Source organism: Etheostoma cragini, chromosome 16 (genome assembly GCF_013103735.1).
Source record: "Etheostoma cragini isolate CJK2018 chromosome 16, CSU_Ecrag_1.0, whole genome shotgun sequence".
NCBI lineage: Eukaryota > Metazoa > Chordata > Actinopteri > Perciformes > Percidae > Etheostoma > Etheostoma cragini.
The window spans coordinates 1,056,112-1,080,922 of record NC_048422.1 but is presented as its reverse complement, the minus strand read 5'-3'; the positions used below and the strand labels follow the sequence as shown (position 1 = coordinate 1,080,922).

Sequence of the window (24,811 nt, the reverse complement as noted above, 5' to 3'; positions counted from 1 at the left end):
TTTTTTTTACCTTTATTGAACCAGTAAATCCCTTGAGATTGAAATCTCTTTTTCAAGGGATACCGGGCCAAGACGGCACACCAGTTACAATAAAAACAGAAATACAGCATAGACAAAATCACACATAGAGGAAAGGAACAGGTCACATGTGGCAGTTACATTTTTGAATTACATGTCATTCCCCCCTCTCTCTCACCCCTTTCTGGCCTAAAATGCCCCATAAATAATCTTTAAAAAACAACGTGAAAATCATCTGTGGCTGTGCGTCTTTGAAAAATGTTAAGTTCCAGATTGGACACGCTTGTGCTGGCTTCTTACTATTTTCTCTTTACTGTGCCGTGTGCTCTGCCGGCCATTTTGGGCTCAGGCTTTTATATCATTTTGTTTAATAAAGCTCTTTATTAATGGGGTGCTATGCCACCCCATTACCCCTGTGTTTGCTCACAGGTTTACTGGTCTACAGGTGAGGTAGCCACCATGGAAGCCATACACGGATATAGTTACGATTATGGATTCACTGTGGCTTTAAAATGTATATCTCATAATAAAACTTGATATTTTTTTAGTATTTTAGGGCACCATAAGAAAGGCATGTTAGCATCACTATAGGCCCAGGTTACTATGCAACTTAATTTCATACAAATGTGTAGTTAAAGTCCCCGATTTGTAACCTTTCTGCTCGTCATCCAATTGGAAACGTGGCCTACATCTGAATGACAGCAGAACAGAAAATCAGCTAACTTTCCCCTAAAGTTACCCGCTAACGCTAGCAGTGGCTAGCTAGCTAGCTTGGTTGGATAAATCTTTCAGAACTTAGTTGTAGTCTGCGACCCACTCTTTACGTATTATGGCAGTCTTTAACGTTGGATGTGAGACGATTGCCTTTAGATGTATGATGGTGTCAGTCTCAAAGTCTTCTATTGTGTTATCGGCATAATTCCTTTACTTTTTCTGAATGCATGTGTAAGAGGCTTACTGAGAACAGTTGCCCAGTCAGCTGCAGGTCGACACACACAAATAGACGGATGACCTTTGAACCTAAATGCTGCAGATAGCACCAGGGCCATGACCAGCAGAGGCGTAACACGGTTTCATTCCCAACCATCTAATTGGTGTGGGTATAAATAAAGCTGAAGTTTGACAAAGAGATGGCAGGAAAACGAAGAGAAAATGCAGCGAGGCAAAAAGTCGAAGACAGAGACCGAGAAAGAAAGAGAGGAAAGCATGTCTATGAAATCATATAATTGCGCTGCGGGGAATTCAAATCAATTATTACCGCGGAGCTAATTAAAGGCGGCGTTGTGTTTACTGACTCGGAGCAGCGAGCTCAGGGGGGGACCAAACACAGCAAACACACACACACACACACACTCTCTGTTGACTCATATGTCCAAGGCATACACTGAACCATGCAGGTCTATATCATGGGTTCAATTCGGACTCACGCCATTTCATCCTTTCTGCCCCCATTGTTTAATCAGAAAGCTTCAGAGGGGGGGTGTAAGTCACACGTGGACAAGTCACAAGCAAGTCTCAAGTCACTGTGGGAAAGATCAAGCATGTCAAGTCAAGTCCCTGCTACCAGTCACTGGGGGGGGTGATACACAGGCGCCAAGTATGGATCTTTGTATTACATATTATATATTATACATTTGTTGGCCAGTTTGTCCCATTTTTCAGCAATAACAGAGAAATGTTTCTTTTTAGATTAAACAGATGTCGACTAAGTTTCCTTTTCGGGACGTCATTTAAAATTGGGAAAAATTAGAAGTTGGAAAAAAGGTTATAAATTGCAATATTACAATATGTTAAATATCGTAATCTGATGAAATCGTGTCGGGAGTCGTCTGGGGATTCCCCCCCCCCCCTACTGGTTATAAAGTCAAGTCTTATAAAAATCTGATGAGCTGTCCCAGTTTCCAGAGCAGGGCTGGGACGATATGCCAATTGTCCCGATTCGATTCTTTCACAATACATGGTTGCCGATTCCCTTTGTTTTGTGATTTATATTCTTTTTGTAATACAATAGTATTGAGTGTTGCGATTTCCTTTTGGCTGCTTTTACAAAACCAAATTGTCTAGAGACAATCTAGCATGAGACATTTCTAAAAACTAAATGTTTTCTCAAAAGAATGCCCATCACAAAGCATAGTTTTACCTGTAAAGAACATGGATGTTCTGCATGTTCTGTTGTACAAATCTCACGATACATACGATTTTCAATTCACGACTTTTTTTAAATTGTTGATATTACCTGGAAAACTGACGAAATGGAGTTAATTTGTAACAACTAAGGTTCGGGAGCAGGGCCACGCCTGAACCCCCCCTCTAATCACCAGACAGACCTCCATAAACCGTGCTGCAGCCAGGCCCGTGTCTCTGATTGCTTGACCCTCCCTCCCTTTTCCCTCTCCTTCATCCATCTTCCCCCTCTTCCCTTCCTGCTGCACATCTCTCTCGTGTCTCTTCTAGGTACCGTCCGGGGGTCTGGAAACTATTCGGGCAAAAGCTGCTTCTGAGACGGAACCCCCACTCTGAGTCTCCTCCACCCGGTCATCATACTGTACATCCTCCCAGACCAGCCATCAGACGACATGCACATCAGTTTATCTATCTGCACATTCATAATGTTCATTAAATCTTTAACTAACACATGGTTGGGGCGTGGTCCATGCTAGTGAAATGGACGTACAAACCTAAAAATGTCACTTCAGCAAAACAAAGACATCATTGCTTCTTCCTCCTTTGACAACACCATGGTGGGTGCTAGGTGGCGTTGTACACATGGGAACAGATGAAAAACTGTATGATTTATAAACCTTTTGCCCCCTACTGGACTCGTGTTACAGTAACAAAAAGTCAAGTCCTTTCAAGTCCTCCGTCTCAGGTCTAAGTCATCTTGAGAAGAACTTGAAGTCAAAGTCAATTAGAGTCGGTTATCAAAGTAAGACAAGCGAGTCTCAGGTCCTCAAATTTGCTCCACGAGTCCCCCCCCCTCTGAAAAGCTTTAATAATGTTTATACGCCCGCATACACACCTGCGTGGCCGTGGGCTTTATTCATGAGCACAAAGCCCGGTCCCGCTTCATCTGTCAGCGCTGAGCGCGGAGATCTGACCCTCTGGAGCAGCCGGGCGCTGAATGTCTAATGGTGTTTGACAGTGTCCAAATGGACTCCCGTACAGTTCAGAGAAGGTCATTTGCATCATTTAGCGCTACTGATGAGATGAATAATAAATGAATTAGGGGCCTGACGGGAGCAGGCAAGAGGGAAGAAGAAGAAGAAGAAGGAAAAAGAGAGTTGATTGAGACAGGAAGCTCTGCCGTTGGCTATGAATTAAGGGCGATGCAAACAGGTGCTGTGTTTACGGCGCGCGCTCTCCGAGGGGTCCTCTCTCCAGCTGCAACGTTTTCCTGACATCCTCCAGAGTGAAGGTAATTTCATTACCCGGCATCCAAACTCCTACATGCTTGACTAGTGGAGGAGAGAAAGGAAATCAATAGACACCATTACCATGGTTCTCAGTTGAGGTGTAATGGATATGCACAAGGCAAGTGAGCGTGTGTGTGTGTGTGTGTGTGCGTGTGTGTGTAAAACATACCTCATTTACTATTGACTAATGAAGATTTAAGAACCTACTGTTTGTCTTTTTCTGAGCAGCTGTCAAGGGGTTGATTGCATTTTCACATCATAGAGGAGTCTTTGCCGGAGTGTGACGGCGGCGTCTTACGTTTCACGCCTGTCTCCTCCGACGGCGACCCCCGCGACCCCTCGGGTTGATGGCGGACAGAGGAAGGAGGAGGGGGTGTTGACGGAGGAAGTGGAACGGAGTCGGACGAGTGAATCGCGCCACGTCGGGTTCACCAGACTCCTCCATCTGCTACCAGAACTACGCCTGTCTGCTTGGTAATTAAAAGAAATTACCAAAAATGAACTGCAGGTCTTGTTGTCTCTCTGTAGGTCTTGTTGTCTCTCTGTAGGTCTTGCTGTCTCTTTGTAGGTCTTCTTGTCTCTCTGTAGGTCTTGCTGTCTCTCTGTAGGTCTTGTTGTCTCTCTGTAGGTCTTGCTGTCTCTTTGTAGGTCTTCTTGTCTCTCTGTAGGTCTTGCTGTCTCTCTGTAGGTCTTGTTGTCTCTCTGTAGGTCTTGCTGTCTCTTTGTAGGTCTTGCTGTCTCTCTGTAGGTCTTGCTGTCTCTCTGTAGGTCTTGCTGTTTCTCTGTAGGTCTTGCTGTCTCTCTGTAGGTCTTGCTGTCTCTCTGTAGGTCTTGCTGTCTCTCTGTAGGTCTTGTCTCAGCCTCCTCACACACATGCAGAAATACAGCAACACACACATGCAGAAATACAGCAACACACACACACACACACACAGAAAACATCCAAGTGTAGCCCGGTGGTGCATTTGTTGTAACACCCAGTGATAGAAGACGTATTCACATCCTGAATCTTACTTAACCCTCATGTTGTCTTCAGTTCAAATTTGACCCATTTTCAGTTTTTTTATCACAAAAAAATGGGCGTTTGAAATAAGCGCTGAAATTGTCAACATTAGAAATATCAAACAACTTTAAAAACATCCAAAAAGCACCCACAACATTTAAAAAGTGATAAACATTTCCGAAAAAATGATGGTGGTGTTTCATGGTTGAAGGGACGACAACACAAGGGTTAAGTAAAAGTACTACCTACCACGCTGTACAAAATACTCTTACAAGTGAAAGTCCTGCATTGAAAAGGTTGTTTACGTAAAGGTATTTAAGTATCATCAGTAGAATGCACATAAAATATTACGAGTATAAGTACTCAGTGCAGAAAAATCATTGGCAGCTTACGCATTTTAGAAACTAGAATCAGAACAGTGTTCATAGGACGTTATGTTGTTGGGTAAATATATGTATAACAAAACCTTAGATTTTATTAGCAATGTGCCTTGTGTGCAAAAATCAATCATAACTAGTAACTTAAGCTGTCAGATGAATGTAGTGGAGTAACTAAAGTAACTAATAACTAAAGTAACTAGTAACTAAAGCTGTAAGATGAATGTAGAGGAGTAAAAGTAGAATATTTCTCTCTGAAATGTAGCGGAGTAGAAGTAGAAAGTGGCATTACAAAAACTCAAGTAAAGTACAAGTACCTCAAATTTGTGCTTAAGTACAGTACTATGTAAATGTATGTAGTTATATTCCAGTATGTATTTTCTGTTCTTGTATTTATTTCAATTGTTTCTCTGTGAGCTGGCAGCTCTATGTTCAGTGGATTATTTCCGCCACTAGGTGTCGGTGACGGCGTCATGCAGTCAGCGCCCTGCCTCTCGGTTTCTTTCTTTCTTTTTCGTTCCGGAGACGATTGGAAGAAAATCATGCATGTGCATTACAGTACACTGTGTGAAAATGTAGTGTACATATTGCAATAACAGGATAACTCTTGTGTTGTCGTCTTTTCAAAATTGAAAGTCCACACTTTTGTTTTCGTTTTTGTGTTTGTCACTTTTTTTTAACTTTTTTTTAACACTACGCCACACTAACTTATTAACTTTGGTTTACAGTTATTTGGGGAATTTATGGTCAATAAACCTCCTTTATAGGAAATTATAACTAATGTTTCAGTTAGAAAAGCAGAAATTAGAAATTATTGAGACTAAAAAACAAAGGAATGGATGTTGATGATAATCACAGACTGGAATATGTCAACTTTTACTCAATACTATTTCAAAACTACTTCAATTTGTTTTCAAATGCTAAATAAGACGCCCCAAAATTAATGAAAGTAGAGATTTGTACTTGCCAAAGAGCGTCGGGTGGAATCAATCATGTTATTTTTGGGGAATTAAAAAGAACATTGATATAGGAAAACGGGTCAAGTTGGTCACCTTGGGACAATATGAGGACAACATGAGGACAACATGAAGACAACATGAGGGTTAAAACATGCATGTATTAAAGGTTAAAGTTATTTCTGTGTCCATCTGGTAACTGAACATGTTGCAGATGAGATGGACTTTGGATGGATTTGTGTGTAGTTCAAGTGTTTCCATGTGTTAGCAAGGTATTGTTAGCATGCATAAAGCCTCACCTATGCTGTTGTAACTGGTTATTGGTCAAATAGGACAACTGTTAAGGTAATTGTATTGTATTAAGACATCAAAGTGACTATGTGAAGCTGCGTATTTGTCTGTGTTCTGTAAAATGTGAGAGAATTGTTTTCTGACTCAAAACTGTGCATTTCAGAATTAGCCTGGGTTTACCTTGAAGGCACATTCATAATGTTTTATTTTGCTTTCTATTTCAGAGTCCTAAGCCAGCTCAGTTATCAATATTTGCAATAAAAAAGGACCCCAAAGAAGTCCTCGTGTCCTGTGTGGGTCTTACGTCAGCAGTTATAACGCCGTTCCTAATAGCATCCCCTTTTATCCGCCAAGCTAATCATGACGAGCTCCCGGTGCCGCCGGTGTTTTGTTTAACAGGTTCATCTCGCTCCTGCTAAGGCGCCGCCAATTTGTCTTTTAATTTTGAGACAACATTATTTTGCATCTCTCATTTCAGGGCCGGTGGGAGACTGCCTCTGCCTCTCCTGATGCTAGCAGCCGTATCTGTGTCCCACTGTGATGAATGGCGTAGCAAAAGCCATCCCGACAGTCAGCGGCACAACCCAAAGAGCAAACCTCCTCGTGAATCAACTCCCCACATGCTGGTCTCTGTGTTCAAAAATAAAGAAATAAAGAAGCAATCTCCATAAAGTTCTGCCAATAAAGTAAAACTCAGTAAATAATTGAGTTGTCTTCAAAGAGGCTTCAGTGAAATAATTTTTACCTCAGTCGCAGTGTAATTGTGCACCACTGGTGTTATTTCTCTCTTTCTGGGATCAGTGCTGATATCCAATTTGTGAAAAATACTAAGGGAGGTGATGTTTTTTGATCGTGGCCAACAAGCAAAACATGCAGGAAGTAAATCCCTCTTCCAATACCACGGATACGGAGCCTCTCGGCCAAGGCACTTATTTATGAACGTCAATATTCAATGGAAAATAATTTCAAAATGAAACAGCAAAACGTGGTGTCAACATAAAACAAAGTGCTTTCAAGCCGGGGAGCGGAATTTACAAAATACCTTCACCCAGGAAACACTTGGGTTGTTCCTCGGGAGGGTTTTTAAATCCTAACCACCATATTTTGCCTAAATTTAACTGTCATCACCACATAACGGTCACTTTTTCTGGCAAAACTCCACCACCGTGGCCCCTGAAAGGACCGTCGTCTAGCGGTGCGTGTGCCCAGCTCGCTGTCACCTATTGGGGGCTAAGCAACTGCCGCTGGGTCCCGGAGCTCTGTCGCTGCTAAACACAACCTCTGATTTTATCATTCTATCGCACTATACAGTTCACGGTACATTGCTTTACTTTTGTTTCATGGTCTGTTGGTGAAAAAGCATTGATCACTTGGGGGGGAGGGGGGGGGGGTACATTCAGATACTGTGTATTAGTGATGTCTAAATGAAGCTTCATAAAGCATTATTGGTGTTTGTTGACCCCACTAGATGTCGCATTTTTTTTTTTTTTTTAAGTACCCATATTATGAAAATAATACTTTTTCTGGGATTAGGGGAGTCATTTTGTGTCTCTGGTGCTCCAAATGCATTCAAACTTGGAGAAATAAATTACCCATGCTGTTTTGAGTGAGATCCGGTTTCTGAATGTCCTCTGTGCAGGCTTTCTACGTCACTAGAGACGAGGTGGCTAACCGTAGCATGCTAGCTCATTCTCAATGGCAAAACACAGCTATAACACACACTAGTTGACTAGAATCTCCAAAAGAACTACTTCCTGTCGCTGTTCTGCAGGTGTTCCACAAGTGGCCCTGGTCCAGAAGAAGTCTCCCAGCTAATCCTGCCTTGGACTGACCAAAGCTGGAGACAGAGTTATCTAGCTGATGGGATCTTACCGAGGTACTGAGCATTTGCAGCTCCCAACAAAGATAGGATAGAAGGGAGATGCCTCACTCTGGAGCTAAAACAGAGACCTAAACACACAGGGGAAAACAGGATCTGCAGTACAACAAAATTATGGTGTTTTTTGAAAATGCCACCATGTAAACCTATTCTGGGACAACCTCAAAATACAATTATGAACCAGAAAATGAGCAGAATATAGGCACTTTAACCCTTTGAGCTCCGAATATAAAGAAAAAGCTTCATTGGGACATAGATTGCTGTATCTATATAGAAGGAAGGATTCAATTTGACAGCGCTGTGCAACAAAGAGAAGTTGGAACAACTATGTGGCATTTTTACTTGACAGCTGACTGGATACAATAAACAACGGACTAATTAGCACAGAGCAAAGCTCCGGTACACACAGGAGGTCAAAGGTGAACCAGAAAGAAGTTCAGCAAAAATAATGCAATAACAGTTAAAGCTTCAGTGCGGGACTTTTTGACATTAACATCTGTTTCATTGCTACAAAGCTAATTAAGACTATCAGTTCCACACAACTGTCTCTGGATTTCTCATTGCTGCCATGTTCAGAAGGTTGTAGCGTCCAGCGGCTTTTGCACGCAGACACTTGAGTTTAGATACTGGAGATACCTCCTTCATGTTTTTTTGATCCTCCGTTGTCTCCGTGGCTACTAGCAACAGCGTGGAAGGGGGGGGTTCGCAGAGTAAAGGTACACAAAATACGACTTGAGCCATTTTCCTGAGACTTCTCCATAGATTGTAGAAAACTCAGACTTCTCTCAGAAATTTATTAGGGGAAATTTGAAAAGCTCTGGTTCAGCACTACATCTTGGCAGTCGGTTTCCCCCATGAATCAGCAGCGATTACATCATATAAATCCACTTAGACAGCAATCTGTGTGGCGAGCACTGTGTCTGGTGATTCATATGTTGGCAGATTTATTTAAATAAAAAGGTGAAACATTCATCACATTACTTAAAAGCTGACAGCACTAACTAAGCAGAGCATCTGTTGTCCTGTCAATTACAGTCTATGTATGGAAACATGTGGGTGGACAGCGAGGCCCACAGGGACTCTCCATACAGAGACTTGTGTAAAGATCCACTTTACAGTAACATGTACTGTATATTTCCCTGGTTTTTCTTTTTTATTGCTACCAAGGTTTAGAACAGATACTGCATTTTGCATAAGTCCATGTATTTGCACATGACATCACATATTATCTGTAAACACAGTGTTACAGGTAGCCTACTATATAAGAAGATAACTCAACATTCCTCCCTCCAAAAAAACGCTTCCTTGGGTCATTTGTCAAAGCAGCAGTTATGAGCTACATTTACACATTAGGGACGGTACCCTCTAGTGACCGCAGTATTTATGACAGGAGAAAGTGAGGTGACGAAGTATAACCCCCCTTTTCCACAAGTCTGTGCTGCATTCAGAAGAAGTGGAGCAAACTTGGTGCCTAATTGAAGGTTTTGTTGTCTCAAGTTTATACTTTATGTTACAATCATGTGTTTTTTGAGCTAGTATCTACCTTCCACTCCAATAACTCTTACAGCCAAACTCCACGCCTCACCATGCATACCCTCCATGCATTACACCACAGTGGTGCACATAAATCAATGCAATTTGAGCATCGGACACACACACACCTGCAGTTAAAGGATAACCTTGCGATAAATTCCACAATTGTGCAGAATGAATGGAAAGTGTGAGGGAGAATGTGTGTGAAAGATTGGCTTTCCCTCGTGTCCGACTGTTATCCAAGCTGCAGAGTTCTCTATAGCACGGCTGGTCGATTGCGACTGTAGAGAATCCCGCAGATGCTAATGAGGCAGAGGAGGATCTGATTCTAGGGTGGAGTGCAGAGAACAAGATGAAGAGTCTACAGCCGGGCTTCTCAAAACCCGGTACCAGGTCTGACCTATTTGCAAGTCACTGCGGACCAAGCCCATGCCTCATTTTATAAATACAAAACCTTTTATTTCATTTCAGTTTAAAAATTACACCTTTTCTTTGTCTCTCAATCTCTCTAGGCCCTAATCCTAAACCCCAGTCCCACCACCAGGTGTGGCATATGGACCGCTTACATAGACCCAAATTGTGTCTTAGGTGTCTGCCTGTTAAAAGGACGTTTTTCCTTGCCGCCGTCGCACCAAATGCATTCATACAAAAGGTGTGATTGACAGACGGGGACACTAATCCGAATGTTATTTGGTCAAGCTGCTGCGGTATGAACTTTTCACCACATTCATTGGTGAGAATGCTGACTCACATCGACATGTGGAACTGAACCTGGAGGTTGGGAGAATTTACTGTTGGGAACATCTTTCTCCAGAAGGTGACATATTTACAGTGTGATTCACTCCAAGCAACATCCACTCGAAGGTGTTGATCAGTTCTGCCTGCAGAGATGCAGTCCCTTCCACCTTGCAGTGAAGAGATATAGATCCAAGGCAGGGCTGCAATGCTTACCTGAAGCTGTCAAAGCACTATCTGTACATTTTCAGCCAGCCTCTCCAGGAAGGAAACACGATGATGATGATTACCTAAGAGTCAGCTGTTGAAGACTTGGCCGGTGGAGATGTGCCTCTGTGATGTCACTCTTGAAGATCTCCAGCCTTCTTTGGAAGGAACATACTGCTGCCATGAGGTCACACACCGTGCTGCCTTGGCTTCAGAGCTTGAGATCATGTAGATGAGATGTTATGTCTTCCAAAAAAGCACAACACTGCCTGGCTTTGGCATTCCTCTACTCTGACTACAACATCTCCAGGTCTTTTGTGACAGAGTTAAATCCCTCCAGGACCCTGTCCTTACTCAGTCACTTCACATTGTCATGGAGGAGTAAGTCATCAGGAGCTCATGGATGGATTACTGAATGGACCTATCGGACACAGGCCCAGGGCTCCAAAGGGCAAGTGTACCTGACTTGCAGAAAGTTTGCTGAAAGAACCCACAAATCAATCAAAAGAAGAAATGCTAAATAACTCAAAATTGACACAAAACGTTCCAAAACATACACTTAATGCTGGTAAAAGGTCCGCAACGACTACAAAAAGATGTAGAACAACCCCAAAGACACGCACAATGACTAAAAATAAATGCAAAACAACTACAGAGACATGCAAAAGGACCAGAAAGAGACACAAAATGAGCACAAAGAGACGCAATTTAAATTGCATTCAAATGAACTTTGGATCAGCATGGACATTGTTTCATTCATCCTGGAGGGGGCATGTCTGTGTTACTTTTCAATAAAAACTAAATATAGTCCTCATGGTCACTACCATCAGTAGTAAAAACCCTCTGGGGACCATGAATTTGTAGCCAACCTTTTTTTTCGCAATCCGCCAGATAGTTTTAGTAGTGACAAAAGTAGTGAGTATTTTATTTTATTTTTTTACGTTTTCTTCTGTGTTTTTTCTAGGAAATTGTCTCTACATGCTACGATGAGCCTTTGTTGCCACTGTTGTGGAGAAGAAGCCAGTCCGAGACATGAATCATGCGTGTAGCTAATTCAAATTAGACGCTTCAGTGTTGCAATTAACACAGCGCCATCATAGGTGGACAAACTGCTGAATGTTGAATCAGGTGTCTCCAAAATGTAATTGGTAGCTTCGGGTAATAAGTGGTGCACATAGCAGAATTATACAACCTGGGATTGGATGTGTTTTGCTGACATGCCTCTGGGAGTTCTAAAACCGTTATTAATACTTAAATCTTGGGTTGCAGTCCACTAACATTATCTACAAGAAAATGGACAAGACTATCACTTCCAGGCCACAGGTTGCCATAATTTCCATTTTTCAACTGCAAAATCATGACAAAGAAAACACATAAGAACACAGTGTTTAAATGTAAACCGACAAGGATTTTCAGTGCAACGTTATCATCATGGGATTCCACAATTTTAAAGGACAAATAGAGCATATCAACTTGTTTTGAAGGTATCATTTGTGCTTTGCCAAATGTCTTATTCTGATTCTCATATCATAGATGATTCCTACAGAGAGGAGCAATAGAGACATTTCCTGCCTGCTGAAAGCGGGGGTTATGGTTGTCCATGAAAACAGTCTTAATTGTTTCCTTGGAGACGGGCAGAAAGTGCCCATGAGTTTAGGCTCTGACGTCCACGTTTTTCTCATTAACGGGGTACCTGACATTCTGAGCAGGAGAGATGAAGAAAACAACAACGGGTGGACTGACTGAGTCAGACTGACGGACAGAAGCAGCTTCTCCGTCATCCATTTAGAATTCTTTGTTCGCCGGCTGAGTCAACAGAATTAGTCTCAACAGGGTGGCCACTCTTTTTTTAATGATACATTTCAAGGACAAATTAATTAAAACCAAAAGCCCATAGTTCACAAAAGATCAAATACAGTAGCAGTCTAACCTAGCACAGTACTATACAAAGACTTGAATGGTTTAACTCGATTAGATGGCAGCGGAAATGTAAGGCCTGGCACCATCTGGAGAAGACAATTCCTTTTATTCAATCAAGATGGCGACTTTGCCACATTGATCAAACCCAAATACAATATTTTTTGTAATATGGCTATGCAACCTGTTCTTACTTCCAACTTGTCAAATAGCGACTGTTTGCCAGTGGCTCTCATTGTCAGATGACGCACAAAACACCCTTCAGCGTCTGTATAGGACGCACCGGGTGTAGCAGGAGCTCGCTCATGGCGCTGTAAGATGACGCAGTATGGAGAGTGACAACTGTAGCGAGTATTATGAAAGAATCGTCACCAGGCGCCGGACGCAACAACGTTGCTTGCTGGAACCTGCACGTTGGGAGGCGAGCTCTGGAATCTAAATGGATGTCGAGTGTGTGTGTCGAGTGTCTGAAAATGTTCATTCAAAAAGCTAAATATAATTTGATTGTTGGTTGTAGCTCAGAGGATGTTCCCGGACTCAACCGAAGTTTGGAATGCAACCGCAAAGAAAGTGGAAGGCGTTGGACACCCGGCCGGAAAATAATGATGTTAACGTTTTTTTCAAGTTTATTACTTTGATTTTCCTTCCAAGTACGTTTGTGATTCTGCATTTTATTGTATGCTTGTGTCCAAATATATAGGTCTTTGATTTTTTTTCATAAAGGTCTTAAAAAGTCTTCAATTTGAGCCTGCAGAAACCCTGCTATAGTACATTAAAACTATATATCAAAAACACAGTACCCCATTTTCATAGTGGATGTGGCAGAAGATCAAATTTAACCTTTTTCAAAGAAACGTTTTGGGCATTTTTGGCCTATATTTTTGACAGGACAGCTGAAGACATGAAAGAGGAGACGGGGGGGTGAGACGCAGCAAAAGGTCGCAGGTCGGAGCATACCCTAGGCCCGCTGCACCAAGGGAAAAAACCTCCACACACGCTCTACAAACTGAGCTATCTGGCCACCCAAATTTAATCTTTACCATGTAACGTTTTTTTCTTTGACAAAGTCAGATACTTCTAAATTATCCCCGCACTTTCAGCCATTTTTCTTGTTCCATCGCTGAGTATAAAAACCATGCAACACTCAACTCCAATATCATCAGTGCGAGATTTCTGGCGCCTCTCCACTCTCCTCAGCCAGCTTTCACGTGTCCATGGCAACATTTCAGTTTAGTATTGATTTTACCATTTCAACACTTTGCAGATCTTGTTATGCCTTATTATAGCTGGAGCGAGATGTCCTTCTCCAGCCACCGGACTGTGCTTTCGGTTTAGAGCCACGTAAGCTCCATTAAGAGCGGGCTTTAGCCTATTTGGGCCCCAATGAAACACTCTAATGGTGCCATTAGAGCAGGAAGATTAGTCACACGTGCAGGCACACTCCGGCTCACCTCGGCTCACACTAACTTACACATTCACGCTGTGAATGCAAAAGAAATGACAAATGTGAACTTTGATTAATTCAAGGGAAAGCGTGAGGTTTAGAGAAAACTATCATCATATGTAATCCTCCTCTAATATGGCTTACAAATAAGATAAGTGAACCCGAAAGACTGCATGATTAAGAAAAGGCCTTTCTGTTAATTGAGTGTGTAGTAATGGAACAGTAGAGACAGATGAAACAAGAAGAATGGACAGGAAGAGAAGGCGGATGAGGTTTATTAACAGTGGAGGCAGAAGCATCATTAATTAAATAAGGGATTTCAAAGATGATGGTGGTGGTGGTCCGTAGAGCCGCTCCTCTTCAGGGAGTGCTTTTCAAGACGCTAACTGAGAGTCATAATTTAACCTGTTTTCATTTCCTTATTTTTGGAAATGACTTGTGATTTTTGCAAGTGATCAGTCAAAGGTCAACCTGCATTGTGCTCAAAGCAGCTGGCTATAAACGAGCCCTTGAAGCAATGTGAGGTTACTCCAAATATGATTTTTTTGCTTCTACTGTGTCGAAGAATGGATTGTACATGGCCGCTGAAAACCAGTTCTACACACAGACATCATGAAGCTCTCATTATTCCCTAAAAATGGAATTATTCATCATGGCAGGAGCATTTCTGGAGATCATCAGGTCAAAATTGAATTTGTCCAGTGGGCCTACTTGGTTTATGACTTCATAATTGCCAAACCAATTAATTTACCATCAGCCTCAGCTGTACTTTGGGTTTTGTGCTAATTAGCAAATGTTAAACACATGCTAACAGCATGCTAAACCTACTGAACCAAGACAGGGAACATGGTGAACCTTGCATGCTAATCATAATCATGTTAGCATTATCATGTTTTGCCTGCTAGCATGCATTCATTTCTTTACATCTGTGAAAGTTTTCCGGCTTTTTTACTTTTCAGTATTGAAGCGTAGCGTAAGTACAGGCAGGTCACGGAGTCAAGCTCGGCTATCATCTCAGCCCATAGCTGACAATCCCTCAGCCCGACTACCAGCTGACGGATCAGCTGATTCCCTCTCTTGATTGGATTTCCAAATAGCACGCTCTAGTTAAACTGCTCCTCCTTTTACATTCATGTTGTTTAACTTGTCCGATGTTGTGTCTCTGTCGTTGATGCTGCTCGGTTCAGTACACTAGGGGGATCCTGCACTGCTGCTCTCCCCGCTTAAAGAGAAACTCTTGCTAAAATGCAACCTTGGGTCTTTTTTTGAATGTTTCAAGCGTTTCAAGCTTAAGTATTGTTATCAACATTTGCAAAGTCTATGAATCATCAAATATTGTGTGATACTAAAAGGCCAATATTTTAATCAAATTGAATGTGCTGCTTGCAAATGGGTTGACAACGCTACAACAATATTAGCTGAATAATCACGTTAATGCTAATCATCGGGGCTAGGCTATATCTGTCTTTACCAGTTGCCACTTGTGTTTGTTCTCCTGTAAATAAATCGGGAAGCTCGGCACATTTCGCAGGCGCATCCTCCTCCAATGCCTTTTTTTTTCGACCTGGCTTCTTCTGCCCCTCCTGGCCTCTTCCTCCAATCCATCCTCCCTGACAACTATCGGTAGCCTATCTGAGAAAACCTTCTGGAAAAAGACGGGCAATGGACTCACCCAACTAACTCTATTTGGGAAGGGGAAATGTGTTGAGACTACTTTTAGAGAAGATAGACCAACGGAACAAAAAATCCTGGGCCGATATTGCAAGAAGACAATTTCTTCAAATATTTGGCATCCAGTGGGTCGCATACTTGATGACATTGTTAAAAAAAAAAACTAACAATTGTTTTTTAAATGTAGGCTTTTATATCTATATTTTTTCAAGATTTGAGGTAGTATATACCACATCCTACTCACTACATATGCATTCCTCTCTAGTATCTCATTTAAAAAATTCCAATAGCAGAATTTCTTTCTGTAATGAAGCCTTTCTTCAGTCATTTATGATATATGATATAATATTTATACAGGTGGAAATGTAAACCAAGTGGGAAATCAGGTAGATGACAGTCAGAATGTCAGACGTGATCCCTCTGTGGCTCTTGTTTCTGAGTGCATGAGCTCCTTCATTTTTATTTTTCTTCTTCTTCTTCTTCTTCTCCTGTCAATAGTGCAGCTGGGTGTCCGTTCCGCATGGGCTCCAATTGGAGGACTTGTTTTGATTTCAAAACATGAAACAACACTCCATCTTTGGAGGCTCGGGGGTGGCGTTCCCCCACTCTGACCTTTCCCAGGCAGTCAATAAAATGACCCTCCTTTCATCAGGAGCACCCACAGGAAAAATGAATGCATCATTTGCCGCCGCTGCACTTTCGCTATGAAAACATTGATTGTGGCCTCCTTCGTCACCGACGGTCAGTTGTTATTGGTTTAATTATTAGAGTGGTGCAAGTCAAGTCAATTTTATTTGTGCAGTCCAATATCACAAATTTGCCTCAAGGGGCTTCCCCATCTATCCAGCATACCACACCCTCTGTCCTTAGACCCTTTATTCAGATAAGCAAAGAGTACTCCAAAGAAAACAGGAGTTTACCCTTGTAGGGCATTCGGGTCAAATTGACCCATTTCTATTTGGTACAAGTACAGTTTTTTCTACCTGAAAATCAATGGCCTTACCTTATTTTACAAACATGTATTCCTGACTCAATTCAGAAAATTATTCTGGACATGACCACTTTTTCCAAGATAATATTGATCACATAGTGGATTTTGATCATGAATCACAACCTTACTTCCACTTTTAATTGTGTTCTACTAGAGACTGATGCATTCCCTGAACACATATGTTATCTCAATTGTTGGAAATTGAGATACAGAAAATATGTAATATATTATGAAGTGAAATTTTATTTCAGAATTGTTTTTAAAACCCCAAATAAGCCACGGGTCAATGTGACCCGAGGGATACGAGAGGGTCCCGGATGTGAAGAGAACAGAAGGGTTAAGTAGAATTGAAGTTCAGTGACGATGTGTTTTTGTGAAATATTCTATATAAAAAGACATTTTTGTGACAATAAAGCAAATATAGACACATTTTGTTCACAATTGAAATATGTCTTGTGATTGTACTGTCCAATTTCACAGATGGAAGAATGATATGTTGGTACTTTTCTGAAATATTGTTGTTTTTGGGAGACTTTCTACTTTTGCGCTACTACATTTCAGAGGGAAATATTGTCATTTTCAGTCCACTAAATAGGCAAGGCACAGCATGTTTATTTTCTCCTTTGTTTTTCTTGCCTGGTGAAGAATGGATTGAATGTGTGTGTGTGTGTGTGTGTGTGTGTGTGTGTGTGTGTGTGTGTAAGTATTGATAGATACATAAAATTCTGTTATATTAAATTGACATCCTTATTTCCTGTTGTTACATGGAGAATGCCGTTTTTCAAGCCTCCATAGTTCATTTATGCCATTCTCCTTCACATTTCCCCTACACATTATGTATTTTATCTTTTTTATTGTATTTAAATGTGTAGATAAAGAAACAAAACAAAACAAAACAAGGCCATGCAAAGTCCTTGAGGGCATTGAAACACATTACACATAATATGTCAAGAAAACATTGGATTTACTGTAGTACTGTAGCGGGGGAGTAAGGGGGGAGTACAGTCCTCAGATTCTGATCCTACATTAATGATCAAATGTATCAGAAACACGGCAGTAAGTCCAGTTTCAGCTCAGAGACTTTGGCTTTTCTTCCGTTGACATACCATCCGGTTTTATTCGTTCTTTCTTTTCACTATCCTCCATCCTTTATTCACTTTCTCTGTTCCTTCCTTCTTCAATGACGAAGCATGAAAATCCCCAATAGTGTCCTCTTCTTCTCTCCCAATACCTTGCTTTCTACATTTGATACTTGATAAAAATCTTAATGATACCACTTAATCACTTAAAGTGGATATAAGTAACTTTCAGTTTGTGTTGATTGTAGCAGCTGCTTTGGACAGAAGCAGTAGTGTCTGTTACCTTTCCCTTTTAGTTGTTAGTTCTTCGTTTAATTTCCTTTTTTCTGTGATGGCCCTGCCCCATTATCAGTCATAGCTACAGCAGATAACTTCTAAAATCAAATTGAAAAAACAAATAGGACTCTATGAACAAATTTCCTGTTACCTGTTGCCTGAGTGGATGAAATAATGGCCAGGGGTGATTCTAGGACCAGACCTTTTGGGGGGCTCAGCCCCCAATGAGAATGTGACACGGATACAGTGCCTTTCAAAAGTGTTAATTGACTTAACATTACTAAAGCAGTTTAAATGTTTGGTAGAAGAACTTAGCAAAAAAAGGTTTACTTTGTTGATTTTCTATGTTATTTGGAATAATGTTCTACAGTATTGTGTACTTTTTAGGCTGCTGCACAGGGGCGGAGCAAAGGGGGGGCTTCTTGGGCTCCAGTATTGAATTTTTTTTCGATAGAGTATTATACAGATGTTTGGGTAGTGGCTGTCAGCGTCAGAAACGACGCAAAAAAAACGCACCGGGGGAGAGTAGCAGCTACACTCCGTTTGAAGATGATGTAGCATTATGGGGCGACTACAGTAGCGAGTCGAATGAAAGCCCAAACAACAAGGACTCACTCAGGAGACCAGGGATCGTGTCCCGCGTGTCACGTTTCCTAAACCCAACCATCCACTCTTTTTTTTCCTAAACCCAACCGTCCCGTTGATCCATGAAATTTTCCTAAACCCAACTCCATCAAAACTGGCACCAATAATCCCGACAAAGTGCGTTTAGAGAAGCGTGTTTAGGATAAGATTAAAAAAACTTTATTTGTCCCACAGTGGGGAAATTGCAAAATCCAGTCCAGTAAGTGTACAAAATATAGCAAACAGTGTTAAATAAATTACACATGAATTAAGAAATTGCCCAACTGAAAAATGATGCGTAGATGTAATAACAATGGCACGTGGGATGCAGGATATATTGCAGAGTTGCACAGAGATATGAAGCTAAAGAGACTTTTAGTGTCAACAACCACACCAAAGGCAGCTAACTAAATGTCCATGTGTTTTACCCAATGGGAGTGTGAATGTGTTGGTTTTAGGGTTTTAAAGTAACTTCAACTTTGTGTCATTTCCCCTCTGAAATCAATCAATCAATCAATCGATGGAGCAACCGTTCTATTACGGGGGAAATGGAGCCATTCATCCTGGGAACTCTCCTCCAGCATGGAATCACAACAATAGGATTCAAGATTAGGTATGCTGGTTATGTGACGGTCCTCTGTGTGACAGTCTCACTACGTTGTGTATATGTGGATGTGCATCTTCACATGTGGAAACCAAAATAAATCAGGACAGCGACATCATGAACGGTAGTTCAGTAGTTCTGCTCTTTAATTGAACTCATTTGATTGTGATCATGTAGTATACATTATTTTAACAAGTATCAGTACATTTTTTACAATTCATTGTCTATTCCACAGTAAAATGTCAAATGAATAGATTAAAATCCTCAGCTTCTGAGGTATTTCTGCTGTATTAAAATACAGTATATGAAGTAGTATTGTGTCTTTTTCACCGGAACATCGCTCCTACAGTAACATTAAACATTTTTCACGTAATAAAAGTCAACATCCTATTTATTAACAGTTACCTGCACATGGGGAAAACAGACTGACCTAAACAGCCCCACACAACGCACAGTCAGTCAGAATGGAGGAAGAGCATTAGAAGCAATGCAATATCAGCTAAAGTTAGCATTCAGCTCTGAGGCTACAATTACTGACTCACTCAACGCCAAACAAATAGCATTCATTTTTTAAATTACATCACAATGACAATACAGTAAAATCAAACAATGCGTGCTGGGCTTTCGAGCATCTTGGCTGATATTATCTCAGCGTTTAACACTGGACAAACCACAGCTGTTATTAGCTGTAGATTACCCATGATTTGTGTCTTTTAGCACGAAAGTGACGCCAGCAGGCCCCATTTATGCAGGAATTTAACGGAACACAATTTACAACCTGTTCCATTTACACCAAACCCTGCCTGTGTTATGGTAATAAAATTGCAACGTTAGTAAGTGTTGCCTCTCCTTTGGTAGCAGGAGTAAAAATGAGTCATCTTCGAGATTGGCTGTGTTCTGGTTTTAGAATGATGAAGACAGTTGGAGAACAAATAGCATGTAGATTTCGATGTGCAGACTTTCAGCTATTCTATTATCTCAAATGGCTTGAAAAATAGTGCATGTAACTGTCGTAAATGGAGCATGCCCGTGGATCCCCCTAAGGCGGGGCCAATAAATATTTACTATGTCTGGCTCTGCCCCTGCTTATGCAAACCATTATGCTTTATTTTATGCATGGACTGAAAGCCAGGAGGGAAAAACATCCTGGCTCTCAGACTACAAATTGGGAGATTTTGTTGTGCAGCATCACATTTGGAAGATTGTTGTACTCACTTCCAGCGGACTCAGCAGTGATGGACTGTGTGTTGTGAGTCCACGTCATCATTGACACCAGTTAGGCTCTGAGCCCGGCCTGGTGTTGGACTTTCGTTTCCACATATGTTTAATAATGTTGCCATATTGCCGTGATGCAAGCTGAAAACTCACAGTATCCTGCTCCCTGTTGACAGCTGCTTCTGACTGATCGGCCGTCCACATGATGTGGGGGTGGGACTGAGTGATAAAGAGTTTTAATTAATGGTGTCCATCCAAGGTCAGAGTCACCATGTCAGTGAGCTTTGGCCCCAGATTGATTGATCACATGCTGCTCTCACACTCAGCCAGTCACATGCCCCGTCAGGTGATATACATTGATCTGGTTCTGTGGCCTGGGACCGGTCTCCAGAGACAAGATCCAACCAGCCCCTCATCCATGCATCCATCCAGCCACTCAGTAGAACTTCATTCATCCATCCAGCCATCCATTTTTTATTAATTCTACCGTTCATCCATCCAACCATCCATCTACTGATTTACCCATCCTGGTAGTCATTATCCACCCATCCATCCATCCATCCATCCATCCATCCATCCATCCATCCATCCATCCATCCATCCATCTATCCATCCATCCATCCATCCATTCAACCATCATTTCACCCATCCTTTTATTCATTCTACCATTCTTCCAACCATCCATCCACTGGTTTATCCATCCTGGTATTCATCCATCCATTCACCCATCATATCACCCATTCTAACATTCATCCATCCATCCTTTTATTCATTCAAACATTCCAACCGTCCATCCACTGGTTTGAACTTCCTGGTATTCATCCCTCCACCCATCCATCGTTATACTCATTCTACCATTTTTCCAACCATTTTACCCACCCTGGTATTCATCCATCCATTCAACCATCCCTTCACCCATTCTAACATTCATCCATCCATCCTTTTATTCACTCTACCATTCATCCAACCCTCCATCCACTGTTTCACCCATCCTGGTATTCATCCATCCATTTAACCATCATTTCACCAATTCTAACATTCATCCATCCATCCAACTATGCATCCACCCTTTTCCCCATCCTAGCATTAATCCATCCATCCCTCCATGCAACAATCTTTTCACCCATCTACCATTGATCCTTTCAACTATCTATTCAAAATGTGTTACCCATTATAGTATTCATCCATCAACCCCTGGTATTCATCCGTCCATCTGCTCATCATTTTACCCGTTTTTACATCCATGCGTCCGTCCAATTTACCTCGCTCATTATTCAAATTTCAAATATGAAATACTCAATATTAAGACAATCGTAAATACAAATAGTTGATGACAAAACAGTAAACCCTGGCAGCCAGGTTAAAGGAAATCAGCTAGAATAGTTTTAAAAGAGATTTCGAGGGAAAAGAAACTATTTGCTTCCCTGATCTCTACAGATAGGAGCTCTGACAGTGAAGGTATGATTACCTGTGCAACTAAATCAGGACCTTGGATCGAACGATCTGGAGGAGAGCGCCTGTGCATGCTGATTGCCTTCTCACCATCCCCGAGGCTCATCACTTTGCAGTCAGTGACACTCTGTCACTGCATGGCTCCAGCTGACCATCAGGGCAGTGACCCCTGAAACTGTATTCCATTAATCACAGTTAGACAACACGCAGGGAGCCACAGTGGACGAGAAATGAAAGCTGCTGGAGGTAAATCTGGCGGGCAGGAGCAGGTTCGCCTGCGGGTTGCAATGCTGCTGATTTGTCACAAATGGACTAAAGCAATAACTCCTGTGTGTATGCAAAGAGATCAATGCTGCATTATAGTAGATTACACTAAACAACTGAAGAGTCTTTTCCCCATCCAGGATGATTACAAAAATGATTATGAAAGTCACAAATTTGCTCCGTCTAGCATTGCCGGACCTATCTCCACAGCGATGTGGTGTAAGGTCCGGCTACACCACACATACATCCTGGGACAGGACAAAAAGACGCTCTGGGTTTGTGGCATTTCTTTAAACCAATCCCAATTGTCTTGGGCGGCGCTGAGCTTCGGACACAGCAACGGTGGCTCAGCCAAACCGCCTCGGGAAGGAACTTCTTTTGGTGGAACATTTGTAACCCCCAAAAGAAAGTGCCATATACAAAATCAACCCTTGTGTTGTCTTCCCGTCAAGCATGAAATACTATAATCGCTTTATCCGTCATTTTTGTCAATTTTTCAATGTTGTGGGGGCATTTTTGGATGTTTTTCGAAAGTTCTTTGACATTTCTAACATTGACATTTGCAGCGCTTATTTTGAATGCCCGTTTTTTGTGATTAAAAAAACAGACAACGGGTCAAATTTGACCCAAGGACAACATGACGGTTAAACAAAGTGAACTGTTCACACAGTAAAGTAACAGGAGCCGTTTAAATTAACTGGATACATGGTTAAAGGTGATTTGTTCTTAGCAGTGTGTGCTCCTTCTATCCCACCAATCGGTCACAAAACGTCCCAGTTAGATGGTAAATGGTGTCAACATATTCTTTGTAGATTTGTATAATTATTCACCAAAAGAACATAGCAGGTCTGTTTGAATTTTCTTTAGAATTTGCACCGCGTAGCTTGCTAGTTTGAAGTTTGTTGTTTTTTCCCATATTGAACGGATTTTGAGAAGGCAAAGAGAGCGGAAGGTGAGCGGCTTTATCCTGGAAAGGGACTTCCACTGATCCAGACTACAAACTTTGTAACAATCAGTGGTTGATCCATAAGGTCCAAATGTGGAAGAAGCAATCGGTAAATTATTTCCATTCCATAAATGTGTTTGGAGAGCCCGTAGGGAGTTTCTAACGCATATACTACATGGGCCCAAAAATACAGAAGCCCAAGGAAGGCATATCCGCCCAGTAAGCAACTTTTATCAGAATTAAAGGGGTGCCATCTTAGAAGGCATCCAGTTCTTTAAATACATCCATGCTAAATGTCTGAAAATGTCTGACAATAGTATCATAGGTTTCAGTAAAGATACCAAAACGTTACGCAATACTTTTTAAAAATGTAATAATTGCAATAACACTTTTTTGCCACATGAGGGCAGCAGAAACACAACACTGACATATTATCGTCTTTAAAGTTAGCTAGTCTTTAACTGTATCTGACTGCTGTTTGGTACTGGACAGGGAGTTCCAGTGGCATTTTAGAACTTTTTGCTGAAAACAGCTTACTACTAAGTGAAAACGTCCCTATATGAGTGTGGAAAATGATCCAAAATTGCAGTGAATTCTAGCCAAAATTTGGTCAGAAGTTGCTGCGTTGTAATCCTTTTTGAGCCGATTTGTGTTTTGTTTTTCAAAGATTATTTTCCATCTTTCAGGGACAGGACAGCTAAGTGAGAAAGGGGAGAGAAGGAGGGAGACATGCAGGAAATCATCAAAGGTTGGACTCAAACCCTGGTCCTCTGCGTCAAGGCATGAACCTCTATGTGTTCTGCTCTACCAACAACAGCAATAACGGTTGCTAATGTGACTATTAGGATAACTAGTTGTATCATGACACTCCATTAAAAACTCAACAAACACAATCTGGGAATACCAACATTAATTAAGAATCCTTGCTATTTTACCAGAAAGAAACATTTATGAATTCTGCAGCTGGTATCAGAGACCATGACTGGGGACTCTTCCTGACTCATAAAATCCACTCTTCTAAAATTACATGTAATGGAAAAATCAACGGATCAAAGGAAGCACTTGTTTTTTGTAATATCAATCATATTAAAAGTTATGTAATCCTAACTTTCACAAGCCATTTTGAATTTCTCTGCCTCTCTTGTATATTCATTTGCTCTCCTGTCTTAAAATGATTATTTTTTTTACGCTTCTAATAGTGTGTGAGCGCAAAGAGAACTTCTCCTCGGTGTCAGTGGGAGCTCAATCTCCGTAAAAATTCTGAATTCTTAGCGGCATTAAGCCCCGTCGGCCTAAAGGTTATACTAAATGCAATAAACTGGTATTAGAAGTGTGTGACCCCCTTAGTGCAGCCTGAGACGGAGTCCCACAGGGAAACAGCTGGGTGTTGTTGCAGCCACAAGCACCATGGAGGTTTTTTACAGGGCCAGTTACATGGGAGGACAAAGGTTTCATTTAAGTTTTTAAAGCAGCAATTTCTTTAGAAAGACAGGTTCAGATGTTCTTATAAAATCCTATTTTATAAGAAATGAATCTGAATTAATTAGGAAAATTACTTGAATTGCTTTCTCTGTTTTCGTGAATTTTCTTGTTTTGCTTTTGTTGTAATGCAGTTAGTTTTGAATGTGTTTTTCTACTTTTACTACTAAGGGAGTTCTGGGTGTAAATGTTAACTGGAACAATGAAGAATGGCATTTTTTTATCTCTGCTATCTTATTTATTTTTAGCTTTTTTTTTCATGTTATTTAATATTTCCAGGATATTTATTGTTTTTTTTCTGTATGTTTGTGAGTATGTGAGTGTGCATGTCCGAGTAACTTGATGCTTGTAATTCTTGCTCCAACTATCTATCTATCTATCTATCTATCTATCTATCTATCTATCTATCTATCTATCTATCTATCTATCTATCTATC

General features: G+C 41.2%; 2 long non-coding RNA genes across 2 annotated transcripts in view; both read right to left on the bottom strand.

Annotated features, from left to right (window-relative positions):
* The window catches only part of LOC117959380, a 15,483-nt gene extending 6,567 nt beyond the window's left edge, over positions 1 to 8,916 (bottom strand). The window contains exon 1 of the long non-coding RNA XR_004659925.1: positions 8,905 to 8,916. This is a non-coding gene — a long non-coding RNA (uncharacterized LOC117959380). The remainder of the gene's footprint in view (positions 1 to 8,904) is intronic.
* A 14,666-nt stretch (positions 8,917 to 23,582) lies between these two features.
* The window catches only part of LOC117959593, an 18,902-nt gene continuing 17,673 nt past the window's right edge, over positions 23,583 to 24,811 (bottom strand). Inside the window, exon 3 of the long non-coding RNA XR_004659971.1 lies at positions 23,583 to 23,685. This is a non-coding gene — a long non-coding RNA (uncharacterized LOC117959593). The remainder of the gene's footprint in view (positions 23,686 to 24,811) is intronic.